A 12,400-nucleotide genomic window follows, 5' to 3' on the forward strand; every position below is an offset into this window, starting at 1 on the left:
TATACATCCAGAAAGGAGAGCAAATCACAACCTGAAGCGGAATCCACAATCTGATCAATACGCGGCAAGCTTTGTTGAGATTTGTGAAATCTATGCAAAGCCTCCACTTCCCGTTAGCCTTCCGGACTAAAACTAGATTTGCCAACCATGTGGGATGCAACTCCTCTGACCAAACCAACTACCTCAAGTTTCTTGATCTCTTCCACAATGAACTGCTGCCTCTCCAAGGCCTACTTCCTGACTTTCTGCTAGACAGGTCGGGCGTGTGGGCAGACAACAAGGTGGTGCTTGATTACCTCCTTGGGAACACCGGGGATATCAGATGGTTGCCAAGCAAACACATAGATATTCGCCCACAGGAAGGCAACGAGGGTGCTTTCCTATTTGTCATCGAGGGTGGCGCTGATAGTGAAAGTACCATCAACGCCAGCCATCCCTGCTGGGACCTTCTTCACTTCGGGTGCAGCGACCTTGGATCTCTTGCTATTGGGACACTCTGGCACGTCATCAGCGGGTGTCGTGAACTCGGAGGGGGCACGCTTCCCGGATTCTTTGCCGGAGCTCCTACAACCTCTCTTTTTCCCTTTGTTTTCCTTAATGGGAACCACTGCTGTCACTGCCTCTGTCGCGACCACGTCCCGGTACATCTTGTCCATAGAAATGATTGCATCCTTCTCATCCAATGGGATGGTGATGACTCCAGTGGCCCAGGCACCTTCAAGGTGTTGTAGGCATAGTGGGATGACGCCATGAATTTAGCGAAGGCCAGGCGTCCAAGAATCCCATTGTATGGCAGGGGGAAATCGACCACATGAAACACAATCGTCTTAGTCTGGTAGTTTATTTCTCCCCCAAACGTTACCGACAACGTGATCTTTTCCTTAGGATGGCTCCTGCCGGTATTAACTCCTTGAAACGTGTCGGTAACCTCTAGTTCTTCCTTTGCTATCTTAAGCCTGCTAATGAATGCTGGGGAAATCAGATTCAACCCAGCCCGACCGTCCACCAGCACCATTGTGACCTTGAGGTTGCGAATCGTTGGGGAGACCAACAATGGCAAACACCCAACCACTGTGGTACGGCTAGGGTGATCCTCCTCGTCAAAGATGATGGGCATACGGGACCACTTGAGCGGCTTCTGGGCCTCTGTCGCTGGTTCCACGACATTAATTTCTCACGCCCACTGCTTGAGTTGGCGGTGAGAGGTATGGAGAGATGCATCGCCATCAATGCACAGGGCGTAAGTGGCCTTCTGAAACTCTTATTCACTGGTTTCCTCTTCATCCCCTCCATCACTCTCATCATTACAAGCTTCCTTCCCTCGGCCTTTGGCGGGTTTTCCTTGGTTCCGAAAGGGTTTGACGGGGCAGTTTTGATGAGGACATCAATACCATTGTTACACCCACAGCCCCTGCTGCTATACATACTGGACCAATTACTAGAGCTCGCGCATGACAATTAAATTATCAGGTACTTCCGTTTCTTGGTAATGATTCAAATGTTCATGAGAATATGATGCTGCCTAAATTGGATCCATTTGTTTTGCTTACAAATGAAGGGCCTAGCATGGATAAGAGGGATGAACACTGGAGCAAGACCACTCATGGAGATGATGGCATGCACAAGGGGATCAAGAACGGAGTTACAAGTGATGATTTCAGGACTTTGAAGCCACCATAAGGAGTGCATGAAGCCTTGGACGAAATATACCAGATGTCACTTCATAAATTTCGTCCAGAGGCTATTCTAGGTGCTGCATCACCTTATTATTGGGCCAGGCCCATGTATTTTCGAAATACTTAAGTGTAGGCTACTTTTAGAGCTCTTATGTGTGGGGAAACAAGAGTTAGGGTTGGTTTCGGACCCCTCCTCCAAGGGCCAAGAAATTCCCCCCTCTTCCTCCATATATACAGCCCTTAGGGTGTCGTTTAGACTTTGGGTTTTGTTTAGATTAAAGTTCGCCATAGCTGCAACTTCGCGTACTTCGTTTGTGTTCAACGACCAAACAAAGGCGTCACAAAACCCCACCTTGATCAATAAAGCTTTCCTCTTATATTCGCAATATCCAGATTGCAATCTCAGTTTCTTGCTTGTTCTTTGTTTGCCTGCAGGAAATAGACCTTCGTGGTCAGGTTGATCGTGCTCTGGCGTGGTCAATAACCTCTCGGAGTTGGTTTAGCGATGGCTAAGGCGCGATGTCCTCGCACGTTCGTAGTTGGATCGTCAATGTCGACTTCCTCCAAAACAATAGCCACCATCTCATCGAAAGACGGGACACCTTTGCCTCTATCAAGTGGTTTCAGATTTCCAGGTTGCTCGGTGAGATTTTACAGTTTTTCATAGTTTAGATCGAGTCTGTTCTTCATACCTACAGTCCATGAAAAAGCCAAAAAAAAATTAGGGTTAGTTCATCATATCCGAACCAGTATGAACCTTTGCATAGTCTTTTCAGTATTTTGCTTTGTTGAATTTGCGGTTGCATCGTCGTGTCTAGTTGCTAGTCTTAGAGTCTAGTCTTTTAGAGTTTCGACTTCTAGTCATAAGTTGTCACGCCGCCGCCGCACCATCGTCATCGTTCCTACCATATACAACCACCACCAACATATTCCTAACCGCTGCCATATACATCCGCCTGTCCACCACCAATCCGAGTCCACATATACATCCGCCTGTCCACCACCAATCCGAGTCCACATATACATCTGTCTGTCCACCACTAATGCGAGTCCAGACATACATCCGCCTGTCCACCACCAATCCGGGTCCACATATACATCTGCCTGTCCACCACCAATCCGAGTTCTTTTCATATTAGGTTTGTTTTCTAGTTTTTGTTTTGTGTTTCCTTGCCTGAGTAGGTCTCGGAAAAAAAAGTCTGGAGACCCCCGGGCAGTTTTTAGGCCAAAATATCGGCGACCAAAAATATTTTTCCCTATCCTACTTTTAGGTCCCACGGAGCATTTTGAGACACTCGCCATCATAGTGATTTTTTGTCGCACTTTTTCGTCGTCGCTGCCCTGATTTCCAAAAAAAAAGTCAAAAAAAATTTCATGCCCATCCTGTCAGTTTAACGAGGGAAGAGTTTTGAGACACTCGCCATTATAGTGATTTTTCGCAAAAAAAAGAGGAGCGCCAAAAAAAACAGAGCAAAAAAAATTCCAGAGTGTGCTTTTCCCTTGTTGATGTGCAGGGCCGTGATTTTGTTAGTGTTCTAGGCTCGCGTCTCTAGCACGGTCTAGCCTAGGACCAGCATAGTACCGTCGTTGAGCGTTTATTCAACTTTGCATCTCAGAATTGATTATTGCTGGCCCTTTTTGCTACCATATTATAAGCCTTCCCAGCTCCACATACATCTACGTCATGCGTTTGACTCTCCCTGGTAATCGCTCTATCCAAGCTTTGAGAGTTTTGACTACGACAGTTGCCGATCACCGCTTGCTGCTGGGTAAGAACTGGTAAGAATTTGAGATTTGCTTGACGGATTTGTGACACCCACCACCACCTCTTGACGGATTTGCATGATAAATTTCAGCAAATGATGAGTGGACATGTGCAAGATGTGCTAAACAGATTTGAAGAGGCCATGGAGAAGATAGATGGCATGGAGAAGACGTTCGAAACAAAGCTCGATAACAAGTTTAATGAATTGCTCGCGTGTCTTCCACCACCACCACCGGCTGCACCTAATGCACCTCTACAACAACAACAACAACAACAACAACAACAACAACAACAACAACAACAACAACAACAACAACAACAACAACAACGACTACCTCCATGTCGCGAAATAGCCCTCCGCCGAGCGAGCCATGTCCCTCTTGCGCTTGGTCAAACTGTTGGTGCTGCTGTTGATTCTTCTGTGGCTCCTGCTGCTGATACGGAGGAGGATGATTATGTGGGAGATTACGAGGATGAGGTTGATCAAAATCAGAACTACATGCAACCACCAACACCACAACCACCAGGTCGTCCACATGCAAATAATGGCAATGGTAGGGCTCCCCCTCAGGTACGAGATCATGACCATCTCCCTAAACTGAAATTGAATATTCCATCATTTGAGGGTAGATATGTTCCTAATATATATCTTACTTGGGAGTTAGAAACTGAACAACGATTTACATGTTTACAATATCCTGAGGAGAGACGTGTTCCTGCTGCTGTTTGTCCTTTCACTAGCTTTGCATGTGTTTGGTGGTCTGAAGATTGTAGATTGTATCCTATTCTAGCTACTTGGGCTGCTTTGAAAACTGCTATGCGTACTCGTTGGGTTCCACCATATTATCAACGTGAATTACGTCAAAAATTACAGCGTTTAAGACAAGGAAAAAATTATGTAGAAGAATATTATCAAGAATTACAAACTATCATGATTAGATGTGGTATTGTTGAGGAGAATGAAGCTATGCTTGCACGTTTTATGGGTGGATTAAATAGAGAGATTCAGACCATTCTAGAGTATAAGGAGTATACTAATATCACTCGTTTATTCCATCTTGCTTGTAAAGCTAAACGTGAAGTGTAGGATCGACAGGCATTGGCGCGAACTAACTTTTCTGCTGGTCGATCTTCATCATGGACACCACGTGCGTCCTCTACTTCGACTGGACCAGCACCTCCATCAGGTGCCACCTCCAACCATGATACAAGAAAGCAGGCACAACCACCACTATCTGCCAAGAGCACACCTGCTGGGCCTGCGCAGAGCTCTTCTTCTTCCATGGCATCAACAGGGCACACAAGTGATATTATTTGTCGTCGTTGTAAGGGAAGAGGACATTTTGCGAGAGAATGCAAATCTCAGCGTGTGATGATTGTTACTGAGGATGGTGGGTATGAGTCCGATAGTGACTATGATGAGGAGACTTTGGCTCTTATTACACATGAAGAACACGGTGGAGATGATTCTGATCACGAGACGCAATACATGGCTGCTGAAGATGCTGACAGGTATGAATGTTTAGTTGCTAAACGTGTTTTGAGTGTGCAGGTTACACAAGCTGAGCAAAATCGGAGGCATAATTTGTTCCGTACAAAGGGAGTTGTGAAGGAACGTTATGTTCGCGTCATCATAGATGGAGGGAGCTGCAATAATTTGGCTAGTATGGAGATGGTGGAGAAGCTATCTCTCACCACAAGACCGCATCCACATCCAATGGTTCAACAACAGCGGCAAGGTTAAGGTAACACGTACTGTTTGTGTGCATTTTAGTATCTCTACATATGTTGATTATGTTGATTGTGATGTGGAACCTATGCAAGCATGTTCCTTATTACTTGGTAGACCATGGCAATTTGATAAAAATTCTGTAAACCATGGTAGAAACAATCATTATACTCTTGTTCATAAGGATACAAATATTACTTTGCTTCCTATGACTCCCGATTCCATTTTGAAAGATGATATTAATAGAGCTAATAAAGCAAAACAGGAGAAAAATAAGAGTGAAAATCAGATTGTGGCAAAAGAATTTGAGCAACAAATGAAGCCTAATAATAAACCATCTAGTGTTGCTTCTGAAATTAAATGGAGAAGTGCATGTTTACTTGCCACCAAATCTGATATTGATGATCTAGATTTTAGTAAATCTGTTTGCTATGCTTTTGTGTGCAAAGAGGCATTATTTTCATTCGAGGACGTGCCTTCCTCTTTGCCTCCTGCTGTCACTAACATTTTGCAGGAGTTCGCTGACGTCTTTCCACAAGACGTGCCACCGGGATTACCACCTATTCGAGGGATTGAGCATCAAATTGACTTAATTCCCGGTGCATCATTACCCAACTGTGCACCATATGGTACCAATACAGAGGATACGAAGGAGATTATGCGTCAAGTACAAGAACTACTCGACAAAGGTAATATACACGAATCCCTTGGTCCTTGTGCTGTTCCTATCATTTTAGTGCCGAAAAAGGATGGTACGTCGAGTATGTGCGTTGATTGTAGAGGCATTAATAATATTACTATTCGTTATCATCATCCTATTCCTAGGCTAGATGATATGCTTGATGAATTGAGTGGCTCTACAATATTTTCCAAAGTTGATTTGCTTAGTGGATACCATCAAATTCTTATGAAATTGTGAGATGAATGGAAAACAACATTTAAAACTAAGTTTGGATTATATGGGTGGTTAGTCATGCCTTTTTGGTTAACTAATGCACCTAGTACTTTCATGATATTAATGAATGCAGTTTTACATGCTTTCATTGGAAGATTTGTGGTAGTTTACTTTGAGGAAATATTGATTAATAGCAAATCTTTGGAGGGACATTTGGAACATTTACGTGATGTTTTTATTGCTCTACGTGATGCACGTTTGTTTGGTAACCTTGGAAAGTGCACCTTTTGCACCGGCCGATTATCTTTTCTTGGCTATGTTGTTACTCCACAGGGAATTGAAGTTGATAAAGCCAAGATTGAAGCTATTGAGAGTTGGCTGCAGCCCAAAACTGTCACACAAGTGAGGAGTTTCCCTGGCCTCGCTAGTTTCTATAGGCATTTTGTGAGAGATTTCAGCACCATTGCTGCACCTCTCAATGAGCTTACAAAGAAGGATGTGCCTTTTGTTTGGGCTACAGCATAGGAAGAAGCCTTCACGGTATTGAAAGATAAGTTGACACATGCTCCTTTACTCCAACTTCCTGATTTTAATAAGACTTTTGAGCTTGAATGTGATGCTAGTGGAATTGGATTAGGAGGTGTGTTATTACAAGATGGCAAACCTGTTGCATACTTTTCTGAAAAATTGAGTGGGCCTAGTCTGAACTATTCTACTTATGATAAAGAATTATATGCTCTTGTTCGGATATTATAAACATGGAAAGATTATTTATGGCCCAAAGAATTTGTTATACATTGTGATCATGAATCTTTGAAACACATTAAAAGTCAAGCAAAACTGAACCGTCGACATGCTAAATGGGTTGAATTCATTGAGACTTTCCCTTATGTCATTAAACACAAGAAGGATAAAGAAAATGTTATTGCTAATGCATTGTCTCATCGTTATACTATGCTTTCACAACTTGACTTTAAAATATTTGGTTTGGATACCCTCAAAGATCAATATGTGCATGATTGTGAATTTAAAGATGTATTGCAGAATTGTAAGGTAGGCAGAACTTGGAACGAGTTCGTTCTTAACGATGAATTTGTGTTTCGTGCTAATAAGCTATGCATTCTAGCTAGCTCCGTTCGTCTTTTGTTGTTGCAGGAGGCACATGGAGGAGGATTAATGGGACACTTTGGCGTCAAGAAGACGGAGGATATACTTGCTACACATTTCTTTTGGCCAAAGATGAGACGGGATGTTGATCATTTTGTTGCTCGTTGCACTACATGTCAAAAAGCTAAGTCACGACTCAATCCTCATGGTTTATATATGCCTTTGCCTATACCTAGTGTTCCTTGGAATAATATATCTATGGACTTTGTTTTAGGTTTACCTCGAACAAAGAAGGGGAGGGATAGCATATTTGTTGTCGTGGATATGTCCTCGAAAATGGCACACTTTATACCATGTCATAAAAGCGATGATGCTGTTAATGTTGCTGATTTGTTCTTTCGTGAAATTATTCGCTTGCATGGTGTGCCAAATACTATTGTTTCAGATCATGATACTAAATTTCTTAGCCACTTTTGGAGATGTTTGTGGGCTAAGTTGGGGACTAAACTACTTTTTAGTACTATGTGTGACCCCCAAACTGATGGACAAACTGAAGTAGTCAATAGAACATTGTCTACTATGCTTAGGGCTGTTTTGAAGAATAATAAGAAAATGTGGGAAGAATGCTTGGCTCATATTGAATTTGCTTATAATCATTCAATGCATTCTACTACTAAGATGTGCCCTTTTGAAATTGTGTATGGTTTCCTACCTCGTGCACCTATTGATTTGTTGCCTATTCCATCTTCGGAGAAGGTTAATTTTGATGCTAAAGAATGTGCTGAATTGATTTTAAAAATGCATGAGTTAACTAAGGAAAACATTGAGCGTATGAATGCTAAATATAAACTTGCTGGAGATAAGGGTAGAAAGCATGTTGTGTTTGCACCTGGAGATCTTGTTTGGTTACATTTGTGTAAGGATAGATTTCCTAATTTGCGCAAATCGAAGCTAATGCCATGTGCTGATGGTCCTTTTAAGGTGTTAGAGAAAATAAATGATAATGCATATAAACTTGAGCTGCCTGCAGATTTAGGGGTTAGTCCCACTTTTAACATTGCAGATTTGAAGCCTTATTTGGGTGAGGAAGATGAGCTTCCGTCAAGGACGACTTCATTTCAAGAAGGGGAGGATGATGAGAACATCAATACCATTGTTACATCCACAGCCACTGCTGCTATACATACTGGACCAATTACTAGAGCTCGCGCACCCCAATTAAATTATCAGTTACCTTCATTTCTTGGTAATGATTCTAATGTTCTTAAGAATATGATGCTGCCTAAATTGGACACATTTGTTTTGCTTACAAATGAAGGACCTGGCATGGATAAGAGGGATGAACAGTGGAGAATGACCAAGCATGGAGATGATGGCATGCGCAAGGGGATCAAGAACGGAGTTACAAGTGATGATCTCAGGACTTTGAAGCCACCATATGGAATGCATGATGCCTTGGACGAAATATACAAGATGCCACTCATAAATTTCGTGCAGAGGCTATTCTAGGTGCCGCGTCACCTTATTATTGGGCCAGGCCCATGTATTTTCAAAATACTTAAGTGTAGGCTGTTTTTTGAGTCTGTATGTGTGGGGAAACATGAATTAGGGTTGGTTTCGGACCCCTCCTCCAAGGGCCACAAAATTCCACCCTCTTCCTCCATATATACAGCCCTTAGGGTGTCGTTTAGACTTTGGGTTTTGTTTAGATTAAAGTTCGCCATAGCTGCAACTTCGCGTACTTCATTTGTGTTCAACGACTAGAGAAAGGCGTCACAGAACCCCACATTGATCAATAAAGCTTTCCTCTTATATTCGCAATATCCAGATTGCAATCTCAGTTTCTTGCTTGTTCTTTGTTTGCTTGCAGGAAACAGGCCTTCGTGGTCAGGTTGATCGTGCTCTGGCGTGGTCAATAACCTCTCGGAGTTGGTTTAGAGATTTCTAAGGCGCGATGTCCTCCCACGTTCGTAGTCGGATCGTCAAAGTTGACTTTCTCCAAAACAATACCCACCATCTCATCGAAAGACGGGACACCTTTGCCTCTATTAGGTTTACTTCACCACCTCAGTCCTTACCGCCAGCAAAATTCTGACCTTTTTCCTTGTCACGCTTCTCATACTCTGCTCTCTGTCTCTTGACAAGCTACTCAACCTGATAACACTCCTGAAGGTCGTGGCCCTTGGTCCGATGAATCTTGCAATACGGCCCATCACCTTTCCCGGCTTTCTCGGCAATTGCAGCTTCCCGGCAGTAAGCGGACGAGGCATCTTCCTTGCTAGGGGCCTCAGCTTTGGCCTTCTTGCCAGTACTAGGCCTGCCCAACCCTCAACAGTCATCACTGCCTTATCCCTTCGCTTCTTATTGTGCTTCTTGCTCTTCTTCTGGTTGGTTGATTCATCATCGTCTTCTGAATCAATATTCGTGCAATATTCCTCTTTGGGCAACTTCTGTCGTCCTCCATCCGAGCACACTTATCCACTAGGGTGTAGAGCTCCTTCACAGTCTTGGGCAATCGCACGTTCATCTTGGGACGAATCTGGCGGTTGCGCACATTGGACTGGAAGGCAACTATCCCAGCTGCTGGATGGATATTTGGGATGTTTCTATGAACTATGCTGAATCTTTGTAAATACATACAGAGGGTTTCTCCTTCCTTCTGTTGGAGAAGCTGCAAGTCGCTGGGTCGGCCTGGCTCTTGATGGCGGCCAGTGAAGGCACCAATGAACTCGTGCCACAGGTCAGCCCATGCTGAAATGGAGTTCTTCGCTAGGTGCATTAGCCAAGACCTCACATTGGACTTGAGGGCCAAAGGGATGTAACTAGCAAACATCTTCACATCTCTTCCCCCGGTAGCCTGAACGGCGATGGTGTAGATGCTCAGGAACTCTGCCGGGTTCAGCCTCCCATCGTACTTCTTAGGTATCTCTGGCTTGAACGTGCGAACAGACAGCCAGCGGACTTGCCGCAGCTCCCGAGTGAAGGCAGGGCAGCCAACCTCGAAAGGTAGGCACCCGCCAACACTGAGTGTGGGCTCGTCGATGTCGGGGCCATCGCACCCGTCGGTCCGGCGGAGGTTGTCGCGGTGTTGCTCGGCAACGACGCGCGTGCCTCCTCTCCACCTATACTCTGGGGCTCGTCATTGGCATGGACGTTCTCGAGGGTCAAAAGAGGCCATTGAGACGTCGTCGGGGTCTTGATTTTGTTGTGCTCGCGCTGGCTGTCGTGGCGGGGACTGCACCGTGGGGATGGCCCCTTCCGTACGTTCAACAGCACGAGGCGTTGCTGTCGCCTGGGGAGGTCGCGGCGGCCAGCTCGCCGTGAGCCCCCAGCTTCAGCGAAACCGAGCAGACTTTGGATGGTGGCATGCCATTCGTCCATCTGCTCGACCGCTGGTGGAAACCTAAGCAGCAGTTGAACCCGCGCCATGGCGTCCGAAGCTGTACTTGGCAGGGACGATGATGAAGTCGATCGCACCATCGCTCGGCTCCTGATGGTGCCGGTGGCAGCAGCACTGCGCCCCCGCTACTGCTGCAAGGCAACTACCTGGATGTGGTGCGGCGAACGCACTCGAGGGCCAGTGGCTCTGTCGGGCACAACGGCTTGGTCGAACCGTCCCAGGGGAGGTGCATGCGCAACGGCCGCACCCGTGATGGGAGCGGCCGGACAGCGGCGATTCGCCCTGGTCCGCAAGCCGTTGCTGCGTCCGTGCCCGTCCGTAGGAGAGAGGGGCGAAAATGGAGTAACCCCATCACCCATACCTTGTGGAGCATAGCCATCGGGGTGTTGCTTTTGCTGCTCTCCTCCGATGCCTTCGGCTCCTACGTTGGTCGGGGGGATGTGGTGACGGTGGCGCCTACTCCGACCACATCTCCCGCAGTGTCCGCATCCTGGTGTGTTTCCGCACCTCCCGCAGCGTTAGAGGCCGCGGGCGGCGGAGCCTTCGAGGTGGATGGGTGAGCCAAAGGGACGGGTTTCTTCTTGGACGCCATGGTCAATGGCGCTGTCAAAGATGAAGATGGTGAAGAAGATGACACATTGCACATGCCTTCAGGTTCGCGCAAGCGAGCCCCCTACCTGGTGTGCCAAAGATGTCCCGCGAAACCACAGCCACCTATGGGACAAGGAGGCCCGTTGCTCGTTCGGCAGGGGACAACGCATTATACAAAGAGCAGACAAGCGTGGGGCAGCACGGTAGAGATCACGCAGGTAATTTTGCCAAGGTTTGGGCCGCCGTGAGGAGTAAAACCCTACTCCTTCTTTGGTGGATTGATGGTGGAAAGGTGGTGGTGGACCGTAGTACACTTGCCCGGCAGGGGTTGCCTCAGGGCGGTAGTGGCTACGCGCGTATGGGAGTGTCAGTTATCAATCTTCTAACCCTTTCTATGGTTGCCATGGGCATCCTTTTATAGATCAAGGGGTTACCACAGTGGCAAAGTGATCATTATACACTGATAAGATAGCAAACAGTAATATCATACCTAATTCTGCAGCCTAACAGGGCGCATTAAATACACCGCTCAATGTCACATCGTTGGTTGCCCGATAAGGCTTGCCGGGCCATCTTGCCAGCTCCTCGCCTGCTCGTTTGACACGTCGTAGGATGGCTGTCATTGGGGGGGTTTTCCTATGGAGAGAGGCTACCATGTGGCAAATGGCTACCACTTAGTCACTCTCCGGCATGACACCGCATTGATCGATGACGTGGGTCGTGGTGGAGTTGTTGGTGAGGTGGTCTTGTCTCTGTGAGTCCCAGCTGTCGGCGTTCTGGGAACGGGGGGTCCCCAGACTTGCCTTCCTGCAGCCCATGGCGTGGCTTTGCTGGCAGGCCTGTATGGCCCATCTTCATCAACAAGGGATCAAGACCCTCGCGAGGGGCCAAGCCTCGCGAGACGGACGACACAAGACCTCCTCAGGAGCGGCCTCACCAGGCTGGCTCGTGAGGGGCAGAGAGTTCAAGGTCAGGCAATCCTCGCGAGGTTCGCGTGACGTAAGCCATGACGATCGAGACTAGGCGGGCGCCAGCGCGCGCATCGTCCTTGTTTCCTCTTTGGTGCTAAGGGGTCAAGCGTAGGTGCAAAGTACCGAGGCATCAAGCAAAGATTGCCATATTGGTGCAATGAGACCAAGACCAGAAGGATGGCAGGACGGAGGTCACCGTGGAGCCAAAGACGGCGTCACCACCAGAGCCTTGGGCAGGCGAAGACTGCTTTTGTCAGGATAGCTTG

Source organism: Triticum urartu, chromosome 5, assembly GCF_003073215.2.
Source record: "Triticum urartu cultivar G1812 chromosome 5, Tu2.1, whole genome shotgun sequence".
Taxonomy (NCBI): domain Eukaryota; kingdom Viridiplantae; phylum Streptophyta; class Magnoliopsida; order Poales; family Poaceae; genus Triticum; species Triticum urartu.